Raw genomic sequence first — 23390 nt, forward strand, 5'->3', positions numbered from 1 at the left:
ATGCATGCACATGTGTATGTGTATAAATTTATGTAGTGTAATAGTATTATTTTATTCCCATTTTACATAGGAAACAGATAATAATTCTATTATATGTAATATTACTTTCAGTCCTGTTCCTTAGCTCACTGGGATGATGTGAACATCAGATGTGATAGTACATCTGAAAGTGCCTTATAAATTAGAAAACACTTAAATGTGAGATGTAATTTACCTTGATAATGGCACATGTTACTTACAATATCATGGTGGTCTTCCTTAATCTTTGGTTTTAGGTCACCTGAAGAATCACTTTCAAACTTACTTCTTTCTTTCACCACATTTGTCATTGTTATTAGCTGAGAATAAAATCTCTAGTGAATTTGTCCTGAGACATTCATACTACTTTATGACTTAATGAAAAAAATTCATCACTTTGAAACATACCAACAAAAAATACTGGGTCAGCCAATTAATGCTATTTTAAATAGTAAAGTTAACTAAAGTAAAATATTCTAAGATTTCGAAAGTCGTATAGAATCAGACTAACTCTGTAAGCAGAATGACTAAATTATCTTATGGCAGGTCCAGAGGGGAAGCTTCCTGGACCCAGCCTTATACTGAATAGTGAAAATGTGGACTTTGACACACTCGTTTCAAGTTTGTTTCAATATGAGTCTAGTTGTTTGTATTTGAATGTGTGCCTACTAGCTGAGTGGTACTGGGCAAGTTAGTTAAACTTAGTGAGCTTGAGTTTATCAGTAAAAATAGATATAACAACTGTTACTTTTGGGGGCTGTTTTAAGGATTAGAAATAATTTATATAAAGTGCCTGGCACATATTCATCAGAATTCTGATTAGCACAATTGTGTATGAGGAAACTAACTGGAGATCTGGGAAATAACTATTTGGAAGGATTAGAAGGAATAATGCACTCACACAGACGGGGAATAATGCCAGTTCTCACCAGCCACATGGGGAAAAAAAATGTAGTAATGTACAGGTTATTGGGTACTCAGAGGCCTCTTGCCTCAATAGTGGGGAATAATTAGCCCATAGACAGTGTGGTTTCTCAACTCCAGCACTATAGGAATGTTAGACTTGATAATTCTTTAAGGGGATCTCTGTGTATTTTAGGATGTTTAGCAATGTCCCTGGCCTCAACACTAGATGCCAGTGACACCTCCTCTTCTGAAAGTAAAAAATGTCTCCAGACGTTGCCAGATGTCCTCTGGGGGCATAGTCATCTCCTATTGAGAAGGAGAGCCCTAAACTCAATTCTGCCAGGTCCTGCCTAATGAAGCTTAAAAGCAAGACCTAAGGGTCAAATGCTTTCCAAGTAATTTAACTACATCCAATAATAAAAATCAAGAATGGTTATAGGGTCCCCCCACCTATAGAAATAGAAAAAAAATATTCTAAAATTTTGGCCTGGCAAGGTGGCTCACACCTGTAATCCCATTGGGAGGGATTTGGGAGGCTGAGGCAGGCAGATCACTTGAGGCCAGGACTTTGAGACTAGCTTGGTCTCATAGAGAAACCCCATCTCTTTTAAAAAGACAAAAACTATCCAGGTGTGGTGGCAGGTGCCTGTATAATCCCAGCTGCTCAGGAGGCTGAGGCAGGAGAATTGCTTGAGCCCAGGAGGCAGAGGTTGCAGTAAGCTGAGATAGCACCACTGCACTCCAGCCTGAGCAAGAGAGTGAGACTCAGCCTCGGAAAAAAAAAAAAATGAAATATGAAATCCCAAGGGACCTTGAATATCCAAAGCAATCTTTAAAAAAATAAAGTTAAAGAGTATATACTTCCTGCTTTCAAAATATACTACAAAGCAGCAGTCTGATATCAAGATGGAATAGTATTGGCATAAAGACATACATATTGATCAATGGAACAGAATAGACAGCATGTAAATAAACACATATATAGATGGTCAAATGATTTTTGACAAGGGTCTCAAGACTTAACACGATGGGGCAGAGACAGTCTGTTCAACAAATGGTGTTGGAAAATTGGATATCCATATGCGAAAGAATGAAGTTGTGGCTAGGCTTGGTGACTCATGCCTGTAATCCCAGCACTTTGGGAAGCCGAGGCAGGTGGATCACCTGAGCTCAGTAGTTTGAGACTAGCCTTAGCAACATGGAGAATGGAGAAACCCTGTCTCTCTAAAAAACTACAAGAAAAAAAAAAAAAGCTGGCTCAGTGGCTCACACCTGTAATCCCAGCACTTTGGGAGGCCAAGGTGGGCAGATCATTTGAGGTCAGGAGTTGGAAATCAGCCTGGGCAACATGGTGAAACCCCGTCTCTACTAAAAATACAAAAATTAGCCAAGTGTGGTGACAGGAATCTGTAATCCCAGCTACTTGGGAGGCTGAGGCAGGAGAATTGTTTGAACCTGGGAGGTGGAGGTTACAGTGAGCTGAGATTGTGCCACTGTACTCCAGCCTGGGTGATAGAGTGAGACTCTGTCTCAAAAAAAAAAAAAAAAAAATCTAAAAAACAAAGCTGGTGTGATGGTGTGTACCTGTGGTCCCAGCTACTCAGGAGACTGAGGTGGGAGAATTGCTTGAGCATGGGAGGTCAAGGTTGCATTGCAGCAGGATCATGCCACTGTAGTCTAGCCTGGACAAGAGTGAGACCTTGTCTCAAGAAAAAAAAAGAATGAAGTTGAACCTTATGCCATATGCAAAAATTAACTCAAAATGGATTAAAGACCTGGATGTAAAACCTAAAACTCTTAGAAGAAAACATTGGGTGAAATCTTCAGGACACTGATTTCGGCAATGATTTCTTGGATATGGCATCAAAAGCACAGGCAAGAAAAGCACAAATAGACAACTGGGACTTCATAAAACTAAAAAACTTCTGCACATCAAAGGACACAATCACACAATCAGCAGAGTGAAAAGGCAACTTTAGGTGTGAAGAGGATATTAGTAAATTATATGACTGATAAGGGGATAATATCCAGAATATATAAAGAAGATCTACAATTCAGTAACTAAAAACAACCTAAATAAAAAGTAGGCAAAGGATTGGAGTGGATGACATTTCAAAGATGACATACAAACGGTCCATAAGCATGTAAAAAGATGTTCAATATCACTACAAATGGTCCTTGACCTACAGTGATTCAACTTACAGTTTTTTAACTTTATGATAATGCAAAAGTGATACACATTCAATACACTCCTCCACTTATGATGGGGTTATAAGAGACAGGATTTCACCATTTTGTCCAGGCTGGTCTTGAACTCCTGACCTCAGGTGATCTGCCTACCTCGGCCTCCCAAAGTGCTGAGATTACAGGTGTGAGCCACTGTGCTGGCCTAGAGCAGTATCTTAAAGAGACATTTGCATACCCATGTTCACTGCATCATTGTCACAACAGCTAAGAGGTGGAAGCAAACCAAATGTCCACTTGCAGGTGACTAGATAAAGGAAATGTGGTATAGAAATACAATGGAATATCATGCAGCCTTTAAAAAGAAGGAAATCTTTTCATATGCTACAACATGGACGAGCCTCAAGGATGTTTTGCTAAACAAAATAAGCCAGTCACAAAAGTACAAATACTGTATTATTCCACTCATATAAAGTATGTAGTGTCAAAATCACAGGAACAAATTAGAAGGGATTGCCAAGGGATGGGGAGAGGAAAGGGGAAATTAGTGTTTAATATGTATAGAGTTTTAGATTTTCAAGACGACAAAGTTACAGAGAGCTGTTGTATGACAATGCAAATACAATCAAGACTACTGAAATGTGTACTTAAAACTGGTTAAGAAGGCTGGGTGCAGTAGCTCATGCCTGTAAACCCAGCAGTTTGAGAGGCCAAGACGGTGGATAACCTGAGGTTAGGAGTTCGAGACCAGCCTGGCCAACATGGTGAAACTCTGTCTCTACTAAAAATACAAAAATTAGCTGGGCATGGTGCGAGGCACCTGTGATCACAGCTACTCGAGAGTCTGAGGCGGGAGAATCACTTGAACCTGGGAGGCGGAGGTTGCAGGGAGCTGAGATTGTACTTTACACTCCATCCTGGGTGACAAGAGCGAAACTTCATCTCAAAACAAAACAAAACAAAAAACAAGGTTAAGATGGTAAATTTAATGTTATGTGTGTTTTTTTAATTACAATAAAAAGAATAGTTCTAGGAATACAAAACTGTTACCCAACAAAGCAAACTTTACAGTGTCTTTCATCCAGTAAAAAAATTAACAGGCATGCAATGAAGCAGGAAAACATGACCCATAACTAGAAGGGAAAATCTATCAATCAAAACTGACCCAGAACTAACACTGTTATTAGAATTGTCAGACAATGGCATTAAAATGTAATTACAGTTGTGTTTCCTATGCTTAATAGAGTTAAGTGGAGACATAGAAAAAAGTTTAAGAGACCCAAATAAAACATCAAGAGGTAAAAACTACAGCGTCTGAGATGAAAATACGGTGGACAGGATAAAGGGCAGATTAGACATTGCAGAAGAAAGGATTAGTGACCTTGGAGACATAGCAACAGAAGCTGTCTAAAATGCAACAAAAAAGAGCTACAAAAATACTTAAAATATCAGTAATCTGCATGATAACTTTCTGTGGTCTAATATGTGTGTACTTAAGTTTCCTGAAGGAGGAGGGAGGAACAGAAGAAATATTTGAGGAGATCATGGCTGAGAAAATTTTTCAAATTTGATGAAATCTGTAAACCCAAAGATCCAAGATGCTCAATGAACCCCAAACAAAAGCTATATGAAGAAAACTACATCAAAGCATAATTGTTTTGCTTAAATCCACTGATAAGGATAAAATTCTAAAAGAATCCAAAGAAAAAAGACACATTACATAGGAAGAAAGGTAAAGATGAAGTAGATGTCTTTTGCTTGTATTCAACTGAAATCTTCAACTATACTTGTGGATTTATTGATTTTTCACTGCAGTGCTGTTAAGTTTTGCCCAAGATGGTGTATTATAGATAAGATAGTGGAGGAACATCTTTAAGGTAATAAGATAAAAACAGTCAACCTAGAATTCTACACCCAGCAAAAATATACTTCAAAACAAAGACGAAATAAAGACTTTTTAGAAATGTGAAAACTGAAAGAATTCATCACCAGCAGCCTTGCCTGACAAATGTTAAAGGAAGTCCTCAAGGCAGAAGGAAATACAGATCTATACGAAGAAGAGCATCAGAAATGGTGCTATATGAGTAAACAGATGAGATTTCTTATTGTTAAACCATTTAAAGAACTAATTGTTTTAAGTAAAAAGAACAAAATATATGGGGTTTATAATACATGTGAAATATATGACAAAAATAGTATAAAGGCCAAGAGGTGAAAAATGGAAGCATACCATTGAAACTTTTTTTCTTTTAGAGACAGGGTCTCACTCTGTCACCCAGGCTGGAGTGGAGTGGTGCAATCATGGCTCACTGTAGCCTCTGAACTCCTGGGCTCACGTGATCCTCCCAACCTTACCCTCCCAAGTAGCTGGGATTTCAGGTACATGCCACTGCATTGTAATATTCTTATGCTATATGTGAAATGGTATAATCGTGCTCGAAGATAAGCTGTAGTAAGTTAAAGATGTGTATGCTATAAATCCTAAAGCAATCACTAAAATGACAAAGAATTATAATAAGACAAGAAAGGAGATAAAATGGACTTATAAATAATATTTGGATAATCCAAAAGAAAAAAGAAAACAAAGAACAAATAGGACAAATAGAAAACAAATAGCAGGAGGAAAAACTTAATCTTATCAGTAATGACATTAAAGATTAATTGTCTACATATTTCAATTAAAAAGTAGAGATTCACTTTGGGAGGCTGAGGCAGGAGGATTACTCGAACCTAGGAATTTGAGACCAGCCTGGGCAAGAGGGTGAGACTCTGTCTTTACAAAAAAATACAAAATTAGCTGGGTGTGGTGGCATACACCTGTAGGCTCAGCTACAGTGAGCCATCATTAAGCTACTGCACTCCAGCCGGGCAACAGAGTGAGACTCTATCTCGAAAAAGAAAAAAAGCAGAGATTGTCAGACTGCGTAAAAGCCAGCTATGTTGCCTAGAAGAAACACATTTTAAATATAAAGACACAGGTTAGGTTGGGTGCAGTGGCTCACACCTGTAATTCTAGTACTTTAGGAGGCCAAGGTGGGTGAATCACTTGAGATCAGGAGATTAAGACCAGTCTGGCCAACATGGAAACCCATCTCTACTAAAAATATAAAAATTAGCTGTTGTGGTGGCAGGTGTCTGTAATCACAGCTACTTGGGAAGCTGAGGCAGGAGAATCACTTGAACCCAGGTGGGGAGCAGAGGTTGCAGTGAGCTGAGGTCGCACCACTTAACTCCAGCTGGGGCTAAAGAGCAAAACTGTCTCAAAAAAAAAAAAAAAAAAAAAGACACAGGGTAAACGTAATGAGACAGAAAAGGAGATATTATGCTAATACTAATATACTAATAAAAAGAAAGCTGGACTCTGCCTATATTAACATCAAGTAAACTAGATTTCAGACCCAAGTCTATTACCAAGAATAAAGAAGATCATTTTATTATTACAAATGGGCCAATTTATCAAGAGAACAAAACAGTTCTAAATATTTATGTACCTAATAACAGACTTTCAAAATAAGTGAAGCAAAACTTGATAGAATAGCAGTGAGAAATAGACAAATCCACAATAGTTGAAGATTTCAGTGGAATAGAAGCAATAGACAAAATCAGCAATGATATAGAAGATTTAAACAAAACAAAACAAAAAAGCAAGGTTAAGATGGCAAATTTAATGTTCTGTATTTTTTTTTTTACCACAACAAAAGAATAGTTCTAGGAATACAAAACTGTTACCCAACAAAGTAAACTTTACAGTGTCTTTCATCCAGTAAAAAATTACCATGTATGCAATGAAGCAGGAAAACATGACCCATAACTAGAAGGGAAAAATCTATGAATCAAAACTGACCCAGAACTAACATAGTTATTTGAATTGTCAGACAATGGCACTAAAATGTAATTATAGCTGTATTTCATATGCTTAAGAGAGTTAAGTGGAGACATAGAAAATATTTTAAGAGACCCAAATAAAACATCTAGAAGTAAAAACTACAGCACCTGAGATGAAAATAGTCATCTTGTATCATCCACCTTGACTTTTTTGACATTTGTAGAACATTCCACTCAATAGCAGCAGAATACACTTTATTTTAAGTTACACACAACATTTACCAAGATCATATGCTGGACTATAAAACAAGTCTTAATAATTTAAAAGGATTCAAGTCTTATAAAATATGTTCTTTTACCACTATGGAGTTAAATTTAAAATCAAATTAGGGAAATCCACAAATATGTGGAAATTAATACACTTCTTAACAAACCAGAGGTAAAGGAAATTAAAAGGGGATTAGGCTGGGTGCAATGGCTCACGCTTGTAATCATAGCACTTTGGGAGGCTGAGGCAGGTAGATCACCTGAGGTCAGGGGTTGGAGACCAGCCTGGCCAACATGCTGAAACCTCGTCTCTACTAAAACTATAAAAAGTAATAGTAATAATAATAAAAATAAATTAGCCGGGCATGGTGATATGAGTCTGCAGTCCCAGCTACTCAGGAGGCTGAGGCAAAAGAATCGCTTAAACCGAGGTGAGGTTTGCAGTGAACTGAGTTTGTGTCACTGCGCTCCAGCCTGGGTGACAGAGCGAGACTTTGTTTAAAAAAAAAAAAAGGGTTTAAATAAGGAGATATAACATGGTGATAAACTCTCAGTATTGTTCAGATGTCATTTCCCCAGAATGGATCCTTAAGTTTAGTAGAATTCCAGGCTAAATCTCAGAAGCCTATTTTGGTAAAAATGGATATCCTCATTCTAAAATTCATGTGGAAATATGAATGACCTAGAATGGCCCAAACTATTTTGGACAAAAATAACAGAATTGGAGGGCTAGTGCTACCTGGTTGTTAGAGCTTTTTGTTTGTTTTTGAAGAAACAGGGTTTTGTTCTGGTGCCCAGGCTAAAATACAGTGGCACCATCATGGCTCACTGCAGCCTTGAGCTCCTGAGCTCAAGAGATCCTTTCACCTCAACCTTTTGAGTAGCTAGGATAACAGGATCATGCCATCATGCCTGGCTAATTTTTTTTTTTTTCTGTAGAGATCAGGTTCTCACTATGTTGCCCAGGCTGGTCCCTGGTCTCAGGCTGTCCTCCTGGTCTCAAGTTGTCCTCCCACTTTAGCCACCCAAAGTGCTGTGATTATAGGTGTGAGCTATCACACCTGGCCCCCTAGACATTTTATAAAGTTACAGTAATTAACAGTGTTGTATTTGCATAAAGATAGACATATGAATGGAATAGAATAGAAAGTCCATAAATAGGCTCACACATATGGACAACTGAATTTTTACAAAGATCCAAATGCAATTCAGTGGAGAAACAATAATCTTCCACAAAGGGTGCTGGAAGAATTAGATACCCAGATGCAAAAGAAAGAACATTGATTCATACTTTGTATTATAAACAAACCCAAAATAAACTATAGACCTAAATATCAGTCTTAGAAAATACAAAACTTCTGAAAGAAAAAATTTTGTGACCTTGGATTTGATAAAAATTTCTAAGATACAACACCAAGAGCATGGTCTATTATAGAAAGGGTTGATAAGTTGGACTTCATAAAAATGTAAAAGTTCTAGCATTTCAAAGAAACTATTAAGAGAATGACATGACAGTTCTTAGACTGGGAGAAAATAGTTGCAAAGTATATATCTAATAAAGCACTTATATCCATAATATGCAAACAACCCTTAACTCACTAAGGAAACAAAACACACAATAAAATAATGGGCAAAAGATTTAAACGCTTAACCAAAGAAGATACATGGATGGGTAGATAAGCTCTTGAAAAGATGCTTATCATTATTAGTTATTAGGGAAGTATAAATAACATACCATAATGAGATAGCATTATTTGAATGGCCAATATTAGAAAGATTGACCATACCAAGTGTTGGTGAATATGTGGAGGAACTGGAAATCTCATACACTGTTGATGGGATTGCAAATGGTATAATTATTTTGGAAAACAACTTGATAGCATCTTAAAAAGTCAAATATACATTTATGATTTCCAGCCATTCTACTATAGGCATTTACTGAAAAAAAAAAAAAAAAAAAAAAAAGAATGTGTTTGTCCACACACAGACTTGTATCAGTAGTTCCTAGCAGCTTTTTTGTAATAACCAAAATCTTTGAACACCTAAGCGTCTTTGTGATTTATCCATTTGAAAGAACACTAGTTGGAAATATAAAGCAATGAACTATTAAAACACACAACATAGATAAATCTCAAATTATTTATGCTGACTGAAGAAAGTCAGAAGAAAAGAGTATATACACATGATTCTGTTTATATAAACCTCTAGAAAATGCAAGCTAATCTAGAGTGACATTAAACACATTAGTGGTTATCTAGGAACAGAGAAGGATGGGAGGGAGGGATTACTAAGCATGAGGAATATTATAGGAATCATAGACATGTTCACTTTCTTAATAGTGACAGTTTCAAGTATGTTGTAATATGTCAAAACTTCACATTTTATACATTATGTGCAGCTTAGCATATGTCAGTTCTACCTTAAAGCTGTTAAAAATCAATTTATAGTTTAGAAAAATTGTTTATGAAAAGCTTTAACATCATGAGAAAATACTTACAATGTAATATTCAAAGGTGGATAAATAGTTTTGTGTAAGCTATGTTTTAATAAAAAGCCTGTGAAAAGCCTATGAAGGAACAGTCCAAAAAATTCGGTGTAGTTTTCCTCTGTGTATATGTTTATGTGTATTCAGGATATATAATTAAATATAAAAAAGAAAAAAGTAGAAAGTTAAAGGTTATCCCAGATCCCATCATCCTGATTAATACTTATTTTCTTTTTTTTTTTTTGAGACGGAGTTTCACTCTCGTTACCCAGGCTGGAGTGCAATGGCGCTATCTCGGCTCACCGCAACCTCCGCCTCCTGGGTTCAGGCAATTCTCCTGCCTCAGCCTCCTGAGTAGCTAGGATTACAGGCACGCGCCACCATGCCCAGCTAATTTTTTTGTATTAGTAGAGACGGGGTTTCACAATGTTGACCAGGATGGTCTCGATCTCTCGACCTCGTGATCCACCCGCCTCAGCCTCCCAAAGTGCTGGGATTACAGGCTTGAGCCACCGCGCCCGGCGGTGATTAATACTTTTTATCTGTAGATAAACAACATGCTGGGCCTCTCTATATATATTATGTATATTGTCATAGATATATATAATATATAATATATTTATATTATCTCGTGTATTATCTATAATCGCATTATAGCTATATCTCATATGTTATCTATATGAGATTATATATATAATATATGAGATTATGGATAATATATATATAAAACATATGAGATTTGGAGCTGTTTTAATGGCCAAGAATTCTTTCTCCATTCTTTATTTCTCTACTCACCCTCCTGCTGTCACTACTCTTGAAGAAGCTAACCAGCCCCATCGGAAAAGGTGATAGTTTGCAATTCGTGTGTGAGATGTGAGTACTGGGGCCAGGGGATCCCTTTTCCTCCACATACCTGTCTATCTGCTCACTTAACCTGAGATTCTGAAATCCCTAGAGAATAAAGCTTTTTATTCTATAATTAAGAAAGTCGTTTTAAGAATATAATCTCCTATAAGAGGCAATAAAATAGGGCCTGGCCTTTCACATGTGCTTTCTCCTTTGATCCCGACAATGCTAGAAGTTAGGTATTATTTCTTCCAGTCTAAAAAGTGAGATTCAGAGAGGTTAGATACCCCAGATTGCACAGCTGGTAAGATATAAAGCCAGCATGGCATTCTGGATCTGCCAGGTTTCAGAGCTCAGTTGAAGGCAAGAAGGCATCGGGTGTTGAGAAGGCAGAAGTGCTGTCGTGAAGGGTTGACACCTGTGATAACTTGTGGCCCCCTTAATTGGTCTGTGAGCCGTCTCTGAACACAGAGTCAACAGTGACCCTTCAGGGTTGGCAAAACATGCCTGCTTTTGAGTGCTCCAAAAAGGATGCCTGGGAGTGTGTTTAGCATGTGTCTTTAAACTCTTTCTAGCCATACCATCTGTTTCTCTGAGGCACATTTTCTCAATACGCATTTTGGAATGTAATGATATACTAGCTTGTATTATATTTGATTTTTAAAAAACAACTCTGTAGCAAGGATGAATTCCCAGGTCTCAAAATTTAGGTGTGTAAGAAACATTTATCTTTATGTTTTATGACAACATAATTTCTATCATCAGTACCCATATAATAGAAGACTTCCTTAGGGTAAAACATACAGGGTAAAACTCAGTCATTTGAGGTTGAGCTCAGTTGTCATCCCTGGGTGGTGACAGTAAGTTTTCAGAAACTTTGTCATGTCATCGCATGGATAGGAGGGTGAGGAATTGAGTTCAGGGATGTCGTTTCTCTTAAACCAGCTTCTGCGGAGACTGTGTAGTCCCTGGTTGTGGTTGTCCCTCCCTGCTGACATCTGAAGTGTCTGACTTTCCCCTTCGTCTGTAGTAATGATGTCCATATGAGGTCCCTTCATTAAGACCCTGAATCCCCTTCAAATCCACTTGGTTTTACTAGTGGAATGGTAGAGGGCATGGGTTGAGATTGTCAAAGAGTAAGTTATTTAGCAGTTTTGCCCCCATTACACTTGAGATAACATTGCTTTTCTCCAATTCCTACTTCTCCCTTGAATACTTTCTGTATCATTTGAGTATATAGACACCTCATCTTCCTTTCACCTCCTTAATTCTCTGTGTCTAGACTGTACCAGATGGTGAATTTTATTGATTACTCTTATAATAACGTTGCTATTTAGCTTAATAATTTGTTTTTCTTACATCCCCCCAACTAGTAAGAAAGCTCCTGGAATCCCTAGACCAGAAATTAAACTTCTTGATGCTCTTCACAGTGCTTTGCATGGGACAGAGTGCGGGCTGGATGAATAAATGAATGAATTTAAACTTTTTGAGTGTAGAGAATAAATTTAATTCTCTTTATATCCCCTATGATGTTTGACATAGTGTTGCACACTGAGCAGTCATAAAATATTTACTTAATTGAATTGGGAGCCATTTTATATTAGTAGTTCTACATGTATTTCCAGTGTCTAAAGAAGCCTAGAAAAACCATGTCTACTGCAGACTGCTCATTGGAAAATGATTTAAGCTATTGATTAAAATTGACTGGGAGAATTTTATACAATAGAGGAGATAAGTGTGATTACATACGTGGCATGTCAGAGACAGGAAACAACCCAAGACCAAAAAAATTTCAGACCCTGCTGATATTATTTGAAATGTATATTGTTTAAATGGATATAAGCAAACAGTGGGCAGATGAATCTACTTCACTTCTCTGAAGCAACAGCAGAAAAAAATGGACTAAGAAGATGTTTTTCTTGAGTTTATCTTTTGATAGAGTTTCAGTGACTTTCTGTACTTGGGTTCATACAACAAATTTTTATTGAGCACCAACTGTGGATAAATAATGCTTTAAACAGTTTTCAGAGATGACCTGAAAAAAGATGTCTCTTATTTCCAAGAATGCATAGTCCTTGCTGAAGGCAGTATGAACAGAAAGTACTGTGTGCTAAATGGCATTAATCAGAAGGCTCGGTGAGTTCCTTTGACATCACTGAGTGACATGGTTGCTTATTCAGGCTGAGGGATTTGAGGAAGATGACAAAAGAGACATGGTATTTGATTGGTTTTGTAATGATTACCAAGAATTTAAAGGTTGAAGAAAGGGTGAAGAGAATTTCAGGAAAAAGGGCATGTATGGAGGGTTAATATTTAAAAATAACATGTATAGGATCTGCTGATGTACTCTGATTGCAACGTGGTATGGAGTGTGTGGCTGGGTGAGGTCTGATGTGGGTTTGGCTAGGTTATGGGGCATTCATTTGAGGCCAGTTTGGATTTATTCTAGTAGTTTATTAAGGTTTATCCCCTTCATTTCTCAAAAATTCTTTTTAGCCATCATTTAGGAATAGTTAAATGTGAATCTTCACTTTTTTTCTTCCTCTCTTGTTTGTTATAAAAGTAATATTTGAGCTGGGCCTGGTGGCTGATGCCTACAGAGACCAGCCTGGTTAAAAGAGTGAGACCTGGTTTCTACAAAACAACAACAACAACAACAACAACAACAAAAAACCCAGAACATTTAGCCAGGTATGGTAGTGCATGCCTGTAGTCCTACTTTAAGAGGCTGAGGTGGAAGAATGGCTTGAGCTCAGGTGTTTGAAGTTGCAATGCGCTATGATTGTACCACTGTACTCCAATGTGTGTGTGTGTGTGTGTAATGATTGGTCATTGTTGGAAATATACAACTACATAGAAAAAACTTAAGGCATTCATAATCTCATCACCCTCACCCTCAAAATAGCTCCTATTTTCATATATATATTTTATATATATATATATATGTATATATCCTGTTCTTTTTAAAGGATATATACTTTTTTTTTGAACATTTTCTGTTCTTATGAACAAATTCCTTTTTTTAAAATCTCTGAATAATTTAAACATATTTATTCCAAAGTCTTTTTTGTGACTCCCAGTTTGGAAGTCTCTTACTTTCATGCTGATGGATTCTTACAGTTTTAATTTTTGTCTGTGTAAGTTTTGTCTTCAGAGCATTATCTTCAGCTGGAGTCCAGTGTGTCCTCTGGGTGGTGGCGGTCTTCCTACGAAACACTTCTGCTTTTGCCTTTGTGAGATCCTTATGGTTTCATTTGGGTTTTTGGTTTCAGGGCAGTTTCTAGGGTAGTTTTGGGGTTCATATTTCTCCTGGGTGCCTTTTTTTTTCTACCTGTAGTATAATTCTTTACAGACAGGAATGCCTCTTCCCAGGTTTGGGCTTTCTGTTCCACTTCTAACTTTCTGCTCTGTTTAGGATCTGAGGCCTCACTCCCTTGAGTTGTAAATGTTGCCCTGCTCTTACACAGCTTCCCGCTTCATATCTGGTTCTGGAGATTTCTTTTGCTTGCTCTAGATCATCTATCTATTGAAAAAATTTAAAGGTTTGTATTTTATTCAACATTTTTACATGTTTCCCTTATCACCTCTGTCTAACCAGTCTTTTTTTCTTTGCACAGGTGTATACTTTAAACAAAGTTGGGAATATACTTTACATATTGATAATCTCCTTTTTGGAAACCTGATACTATATGGTGAATTTTTTTCCATATTCTTTGAGGACATGATTTTTAATTACTATCTGATCTTCGTTTTATTAGGAGATTTACTATATATTATTAAATAAATTCTCTATTTTTTAGAAGTTTAGGTTGTTTTCATTTTACATTATTTTAAGTAATGATGAAGTAAAGATTTGTACCAAAATCTCTCCACTCATTTTGGGATACTTCTGTAGAATAATTCCTACAAATGGAATTGTTTCATCAACATTTTTGAAGAAAGCCTTGTTAATTTGAGGCTTTTGAATCTATTGTTGCTAATTTGTGCTACAAAGTTTGTTCCAGTTTTCACCCCTCCAGTGTGGTCTGTCAGTTTGTGCCCCATATGGTGGGGTCCTGTTTCCCAGAACATATTATCCCATTATTATCCTTTTAAAAGTATGGTTAATTTTCTGAGCAAGACAATGGTATTAATGTTTCATTGTTATTTTAATTTTCATTTTGCTTAATGATCATTTAAAAAGATAGTTTAAATAGATCTGTGATATTTTCACCTTTGCAGCCTCAACCTCCTAGAGCTCAAGTGATCCTCCTACCTGACCCCTCCAAGTAGCTGGGACTACAGGCATGCAACACCACACTGGGCTAATTTTTGGATTTTTTTGTAGAGATGGAGTTTTGCCAGGTTGCCCAGGCTGGTCTTGAACTCCTGGGCTCAAGCAACCTGCCCACCCCACCACCATCTCTTGCCCCTCACATTTCCAACCCAGGATTACAGGCATGAGCCTATTCCCCGGCCTTCTTTTGTTATTTGCTGTCTTCCTATGGCCTTCCAAGAGAGTTGAATCTTTAGATGGAAGTTTTATTTGTTAAGGGCAATGATGGGTGAGAGAGGTTGCAAACTGTAGAAGCTGAGGAAGGAATTAAATTGTTCAACACAAGAAAAGCTGTTGAGGTGAAGGTTGAGGAAATAAGGTCTTAGAGAAGGGGAGACTGGAGCCCAGAAAGGAAGGGCCAGGAGTTATGTCAGGGGAGAGAGTTTTAGAGTCATCAGAGAGTTGGTGGCTCTCTTGCAGAGAAGAGCTTTGGAGAAAAAACAGTTAAAGGAAATTTTGCAGTTTTGCCTAGTGGTGTGTAAAGTAAATTTTTCTTTTTGATTTCTCCACAAAGTCTTAAGCAAGGCATTTCTCATTAAATGCATTGTGAGTTTGGCTGTATTTGATAGGAATGCATTGAAGCTGTGGGCATGGCCTATGATGGGTACAAGGTAAGAGCCAAATACTGAATGGAGAGAGGTCGAGCAGAAATGAACCTCCTGGAGTAGCCCTGGCAGACATCAGAGTACTGAACCAAGGCTCCACTCACCAGTGAAAAAAGGAGTCCAATTTTTCCTCTTATATAAGTTCTGTGGTCTTGGTATACATCAAAGAATGGTGAGGGATCTACATAACAACTGGCATTGGCCTTCTAATATTAAGTATGCTTAGAGCTAAGTTTGATTTAGTTTAGGGAAATAAGGAACATAATCTGAGAGTTATAGACTATATTTTATTAGTTGAACTCTCTTTATCCTCATTTGCTCTTGACTAAATTATCAGCAGCTAAGATCTCCTACAGTAGTTGTGCTCTTGTTAATTTCTTCATTTCTTTTCTTTTTTTTTTTGAGACAGAGTTTCGCTCTTGTTGCCCAGGCTGGAGTGCAATGGTGCGATCTTGGCTCACTGCAACCTCTACCTCCCGAGTTTAAGTAATTCACCTGTCTCAGCCTCCCAAGTAGCTAGGATTACAGGCATGCACCACCACGCCTGGCTAATTTTGTATTTGTAATAGAGGCAGGATTTCACCATGTTGGCCAGGCTGGTCTCAAATTCCTGACCTCAGATGATCTGCCCACCTTGATCTCCCAAAGTGTTGGGATTCAGGTGTGAGCCACCATGCCTGACCTCCTTTTATTTCTGAAGCTATACAACCCATGGCATAGAAACATTAATGCCTATTGTGTCTTAATTTTGCCTTGAACCTCTTAGGCATATAAAATGATACTAGTTTTCTTTGGTAGGGTTTTTTTTTTTTTTTTTTTTTTTGAGACAGGGTCTCTTTCTGTTGCCCAAGCTGGAGTGCAGTGATGTGATCATGGTTCACTGCAGCCTTGACTTCCCATGCTCAAAGGATCCTCCTACCTCAGCCTCCTGAGAAATTGAGACCTGAGGTGTATGTCACCATGCTTGGTGATTTTTATTTTTCCTAGAGATGGGGGTCTCTCTATGTCACCCAGGCTTGTCTCAAATTCCTGGGATCAAGTGATCCTCCTGCTTTGACCTCCGAAAGTGCTGGGATTACAGCACGAGCCATGGCGCCTGACTTTAGTAGTTTTTTACTTAAAGTCCTCTTTTGATGTGCATACTCTTACTTAGCATTGTCAATGACTTGTTCTGGAACATGAAGCATATCATTTTACCCCTCAATCTAAATTCTGTTTTTCTTAATTGTGGAGTGAGGAGTGTGGATGGGACTTTATAACTGTTATAAATCATTAAACTTGTGTGTCGTGATTCATTTATGGGGGTAACTTTGTCTAATAATGAGGTAATGGATGCGGAACTGCTTTGCAAAGTATAAAATGCTTGATCAAGTACAGTTATCAGTTTTTCTAACACAAGACTCTGGCGAGAGACAATTTCCAGAGCTGGTAGTGTGTACTACTTTCCTCCTCCGAAAGCAAAAGGTATAATTACTTCATAGTTCTCTGACAAATGTCTGGTTTCCCTAAGGAGCATCTATCTTTTGCAAGTAGGAAAAAACTCTAACCTGTTTGGTAGAATCCTTCCAAACTCTAACCCGTTTGGTAGAATCCTTCAGTGGCGGCATGTAGACTATTAAAAGAATTCTAAAACATAGATTTGTTAATTAGTTGTATTATTTAAATAAATTGTGTTATGGCTGGGCATGGTGTCTCATGCCTGTAATCCCAGCACTTTGGGAGGCCGAGGCGGGCACATCATGAGGTCAGGAGATTGAGACCATCCTGGCTAATGTGTTGAAACCCTATCTCTACTAAAAATACAAAAAATTAGCTGGGCGTGGTGGTGTGCACCTGTAATCCCAGCTACTCAGGAGGCTGAGGCAGGAGAATCACTTGAACCCAGGAGATGGAGGTTACAGTGAGCCTAGATCACGCCACTACACTCCAGCCTGGGCGACAGAGACTCCGTCTCAAAAAAAAAATTTGTTTTAATAGTTTGATAGTTATTAATTCTTTGTTTTTTTAAAAAAAATTGTTATGGCATTCTTTGTGATTGATATTTTCCAGTACCTTTTCAAATCTATAACCTATTGAAACTTACTTAGGATTTTAGGAAATATTTCTATGAATCCTTGAAAAAGCATACATGTGTAAGACAATTCCTTCTTTTATCTTTTAATAGAGAGGGCCAGAGTTGGATTGTGTAGGTTGCAAAATACAGTACCTCAGACTTGCAACTCAGAAAAACACTGTTTGAAATCTCTGTAAAGAGTGAAAAACTTCAAGTTTTAACCAATGTGTGTTTTGGAGGTTAAAGTTTAAACCCTGACTTGCAAGCATGCTGAGTAGGACTCTTCTGCTTACTTGGACGCAAGTTGCACTAGAATCTCTCTTGTGTTGCTGTGAATCATTTACACTAAAATTCTCAGCTAGAACTGGAGGAAAGGATTACAAACCAGGAGGTAATACCTGGGTTATTCCAGAGCTCGTGGAAGTGACTCACAGCTTCCTGTTCTCTGATAGTTCTTTAGTGTTGGTCTTGAGGCATTCATTCTGAATGAGATATTTGGCATTATAAGCAGTTACAATCTGAGCATTGTCTCTCTAATGTATAATTTCCTGTTACTAAATAATACATAAAAATTAAAAAAATTGTTATGGCATTCTTTGTGATTGATATTTTCAATCACAAAGAATTCAAAAAAGAATGTGATGTAAAAAAAAATGTGTCATTTTTACAAAGTTCATTTAAATCTTTTAATCCATTCCCTGAGTTTCATAAGACAGGTCACACTCTGCCCACACTTCACCCTGGTAGTTCTGTACTGACAAGTCAGGTTCTAGGGAACTTCTGATAGGAGAAGGCCCTAGGGTGTATAACATAAGATGTAGGCATGGAAGGGGCTCGATGGAGACCACTAATATAAAGGCAATATGTAATTAAGGATCTGGACTTGGCAGACTCCTTGGGTTCAAATCCCAGCCAGTCTGCCACTTATGTGAAGCTTTTTGGTCTCAATTTCTTTAATTCTAAAGTGCGAACTATGATAATGTCAACCTCATAGAGTTGCTGTGAGGATTCAATGAGTCAATATATGTAGTGCTTAGGACAGTGCTTGGCCTATAGTGAACACCCATGAATGCCTTTTATTAAAGGGGTAAGGGAAGTCTCCCTTGCTGTGTTTGGACTGCCACTGTGTATGAGGTATGAATGCTGTGTTTTGTGTTTTTTTGGGTAGGGAGTTAGGGGGACATTTTATGAGCCATGTTTATACAACCTTCATATGTTTTTGATTGGATGCAATGAGTTCAGTCCAGGGAAAGAGTCTTAGGCTGGCATGCTTGCATTTGCTTAGGATTCAGATTTAAAACTTCATCTTTGCTTCATGCAAATAAAGAGACTACAGAAGGCAAATGAGTCTAGGAAAAGGTTTTTCTATAACTTTAGGTCTTGTCTTCCTGGTATCCTTTTACACAGGCATGGACATGTGGCTGAAGCTGTGCCAATCACACTCAACATCCTGGGAACTAGACTGGCATCCTCAGGTAGCAGTAGAGGCATTCGAAGACAGTGCTGTAAAGTAGCACATCATAGTTCTTACTGTGGAGCTCCATGGAGCTGTCTGGGACCTGTTCTTTGGGAGTCTATTTGTTCAGTCCTCTCTTGATTCTTTGAGCCAATGCCCCGAATCTAGTGCACTCCTTTTTTGACAAACATTACCAGAATCAGGTTTGTTTGTTTGTTGCTTACAGTGAAAATACCTTAACTGGCACAAATAGCAAGCAATGGGAGATTAAATATTTCCATTGTCAGTAGGTAAGGGGACACAGATGAAGCTAAGTGTCCTGGAATCGTAGAAAATTCCTTTTTAGAAAGCATGGATTAGAGAGAGTGAGAATATCCCTTCTTTTCTGAGGTACATCAGAAGAAATGCATTTTTGACCGATTTGGGTGGAAAAAAGGAGAGTCCTAAATTGGCCAATACTGGCCTGCTCTAAATGTAGGAGTGCTTGGAGATGGGAGTGGTGATTTTTCATATGCCAGAGATGCAAATGATCAATAGGCAAAAAGACTAATAGAACATTAAAGGCTTTCAAAGAAGTGACACTTTTTGAATAGAATCCTCACCATCATTGCACTGAGAAATTAAAAGTGATGTTGTTAACTAAAAATCTATATTTATTGCATCATCTTATCACCTTAGGAGTTTCTTAAGGATAATGGTGTATCTTATAGTTCTTCTATACTTAAAAATTACAAGGTGATAAGATGCTATACGATATAAATAGTCAAGAACTCCATTTGTCAGATTATGAGTGGTCTGTGGGGAGACCAGTAAAGTTTTTCTCCCTTAGCTGGGGTTTGCATCCTTCTCTGTCTGCCTGTTCATTTTTCATGGTCTAGCCAATTGGTACCTCCTCTAGAAAGCCTTCTCTGAATCTTCTAGTCAGATGATTCTTTCTTTCCTGCTTATTTCATTCTAGCCTGTACAATGGTTCTAGTTCATTTTGAGAACTGACTCTTTAGTAAGGGCTGTGTGGAGGACTGTGTTGGAAAAGGGATCCTGAACCTCTCAAGGCTCAGTGAGAAAGAACTGCAGTTGGTGAGGGATGTCTCCAGTGGGTAAGGGAGTCACATATTTGCCATTGCTGTCATCTTTGGTTCATTGAATCCCTTACTAAATTGTAAACTCCTTGAGAGTCAGGTCTGTGTGTGAGTCACCATTTGATTGCCTCCAACACTTGGCACAACACCTAGCACCTTAGATGTTCTCAATAAATCTGTGCTGAAATGAAATGAGGGCAATGAAGAAAAAAATTCATGGTAGAAGTTGAGATTTGCTCTGAGTGGGGGTAAAGATTTGACTGTGGGAGAATAGAGTTTCTAGAGACAGGAAATAGCATAAAGGAAGTTGTAGAACAATACAGAAGAGGCCTCAGGAGAAAGAGAAAGCCTTTTTCAGGATGTAGTGGGAAATTAGGATCGTTACAGGAAAGGATTGGAGTCTGTAGGTAAAGATTTAACTAAAATTGTTGAAGCTGTGATCTCACGAAGGACATTGTTTAAAGTATACTTTAACGGAGCAAACTAAAAAAGACGAGAAAATTCAGTTGTGGGAGGCATCAGCTTTTGGAATATTTTCCTCCTCCAGGATTTGGAAATAGAGAATTAGGCAGCTTGTGTGATTATGAGCAGCAGTATAGTGACATCATTCTTGTCAACTGGAACTTCAAAACAATAATACAAGCAACAAATAGATTTGATAAAGAAGCTCTCATTTCTAATGTTCCTACATAAGGTTTATTTCAGGCCTATTCTTTTGAGAAGCTGTAACTATGTTAGATATCTGACTATGTATAAAAAAGCCTATATGAAAATGAATGGAGAGTTTTAATTTTTTTTCAGCTTCATTCACTCCTGAATTCCTGGCTGCCATGCATCTTTCTTGTTCCCTTTGTACTTTGAAAGTACTTTATCATGCCACACAGCAAATGATAGTGTGAGTCTTACTGAGATCTGGGTCAGGCACCACTTTGGAAATCTAGCTAACTTCAAGAGACTTGCTGCTCAGTGTACCCGTTTTGGTAGGATGTTGGCTAAATCTATAACATTTTGGACATACATATTTTTTACTCTCAGATACTAAGTAAACTGCTTTTCTTCTCTCTACATGCAATACTTTAGAAGTTTCCTGATTTTAATGATTTATTGACTTTGCATGTCATTGCAGCTAAATTGCCCTGCCCTGCCTCATGCCAGAAAGACCTGCCCATTTCTCATAATATATTACTACTCACTTTGTCATCTTTAGCTGAAGGTGAATTAAAAGTTAATAGCGGGCTTGGTGGTGTACGCTTGTAGTGTCAGCTGCTTGGGAGGCTGAGATGGATCACCTGAGCCCTGGAGTTTGAGGCTGCAGTGAACCATGATCATGACACTGCACTCCAGTTTGTGCAACAGAGTGAGACCCTATGTTAAGAGAAAAAAAAAGCCAGGTGTGGTGGCTCACACCTGTAATCCCAGCACTTTGGGAGGCAGATCAGAAGGTCAGGAGTTTGAGATCAGCCTGACTGACATGGTAAAACCCCATCTCTACTAAAAATACAAAAAATTAGCGAGGCATGGTGGCTTGTTCCTGTAATCCCAGCTACTAGGGAGGCTGAGGCAGGAGAATCGCTTGAACCCAGGAGGTTGCAGTGAGCTGAGAGTGCACCACTGAACTCCAGCCTGGGCAACAGAGAGATTCTATCTTAAAAAAAAAAAAAGTGAATAGGAAGAAATTTTTCTGGATGAAGGGAAAGGGGAGAAAAAGCACAAAGAAGTCAAAGGTCTAGAGACCTTTAGGCTATGAATATAATCTTTAATACTGCTGATCAACGTGGGAGCAACTATAAACTGACTTCTGTGGTTCACTGATGCGCTGAATTTCTGGGATTAGGTGATGTGGTGGTAAAATACAAATCATAACCAAAGTAATGCCTTTTATCTAGATGTAAACTTATTTGGGAAACATAATTATGGTTAATTTTCTTTCCCAATTCAGAATGCCCAAATATTCTCCATCCTTTGAGGAAGTGACTTCCCTCCCATTTTGTTCATGTAGATTATGTCTGTTTTTGCTCTGTTTATTTAGACACTTGTTGCTGAAAGCAATAGAAACCCAGTTTAAATGGCTTTTAATAAATTGTTTCGAGTAAGCACCACCACCACCAGCAACAACAACAAAAAAAAACAGTGGAAATCAGGACTCTGACAAACCTGCCAGAATATGTCTTGTCTTTGCTGTTTGTCTTCTGCAGTGTTGGTTTTGGCTGCGGCTGCTGCTGTTTTTTTTGTTTTGTTTTGTTTTTTGTTTTTTGTTTTGAGACCGAGTCTCACTCTGTCACCCAGGCTGGAGTGTAGTGGCGTGATCTCTGCTCACTGCAACCTCCTCCTCCCAGGTTCAAGTGATTCTTGTGCCTCAGCCTCCCAAGTAGCTGTGACTACAGGTGCCTGCCTCCACCCCCAGCTAATTTTTGTATGGTTCTGGCTTCTTCTTAGCCTTGTGTTCTCTCTTTGTTAGAGGCATGATGGCTACACTCCTCTGACCTCTACTTCCTCTCTGGTTCAGGGGATCATGTGGACTCTCATTATAGAATACTTCCCAAAAACCTCGTTATGTCTTGTTGGGTCCGGCTCAGTTTTATGCCTGTTCTTAAAGCAAAATCACTGTAGTCAGGGAATATGATGTGCTGCGTGGCTTGGACCTGGAGCCTTATCCAAAAACAGCGTAGATTTATCATTACAGGTAGAACGTCACAACTAAAGTTAGGACTGTTGCTAGAAGAAGGGAAATAGTTGCTGAAGGAGAAAACAAAACATGTTGAGGAAATTATACCTGAAGTGTTAATACTGTAACATTATAATGATGGGGTCTTGGGTAATACTCATGTGTTGAATTTTCCCAGAGAGCCAGGGAAGGCCTAAAGTGGGAGTAGGAGTAGGGGAGGTAGGGATATAAATACTAAATGAAAAGAAAAAGATCCTGGGATGCTGGACAGGCCCAGTTGCCTGAGTGGGGAAAGACTCTGTGGTTAATAGGCTTGTGACCTGCTGGCCCCTCATCTTTCAGAGGACGTGACCATTGGAAATGCCCCTTATTGGTTTCAGAGATATGATGAGTGGTGTAAAACTGAGGTTGGGTTTTGACAAATTATGAGACAAAATGTTTTCTTCTGGCCCTCAGTGAACTAATTTGATGGGAATTTTACTCTTTCTTTTCTCTTATCTTTTAAGAGATGAAGACAGGGCCAGGCAGAATGGTTCACACATGTAATCCCAGCACTTTGGGAGGCCAAGGAGGGTGGATCACCTGAGGTCAGGAGATTGAGACCAGCCTGGCCAACATGGTGAAACCCCATCTCTACTAAAAAACAAAAAATACAAAAATTAGCTGGGCATGGTGATGGGCACCCG

At 38.3% G+C, this 23390-nt stretch overlaps 1 protein-coding gene across 4 annotated transcripts in view; it reads left to right on the forward strand.

Moving 5' to 3' along the window:
• Positions 1-23390, forward strand: part of PLS1 (plastin 1) — a 109862-nt gene that overhangs the window by 32757 nt on the left and 53715 nt on the right. The window contains exon 1 of one of the 4 annotated variants that reach the window (XM_064378778.1): positions 3368-5487. The exons of the other annotated variants lie outside the window; for them this stretch is intronic. The gene's annotated coding sequence lies outside the window, so the exon portion shown is untranslated. Of the gene's footprint in view, positions 1-3367; positions 5488-23390 lie in introns of those variants that run through there. 4 annotated transcript variants of the gene reach the window in all.

The sequence above is a fragment of the Aotus nancymaae genome, unplaced genomic scaffold (genome assembly GCF_030222135.1).
Source record: "Aotus nancymaae isolate 86718 unplaced genomic scaffold, 86718_ANA_hifiasm-v0.15.2.pri h1tg000019l, whole genome shotgun sequence".
Classification (NCBI taxonomy): Eukaryota; Metazoa; Chordata; class Mammalia; order Primates; family Aotidae; genus Aotus; species Aotus nancymaae.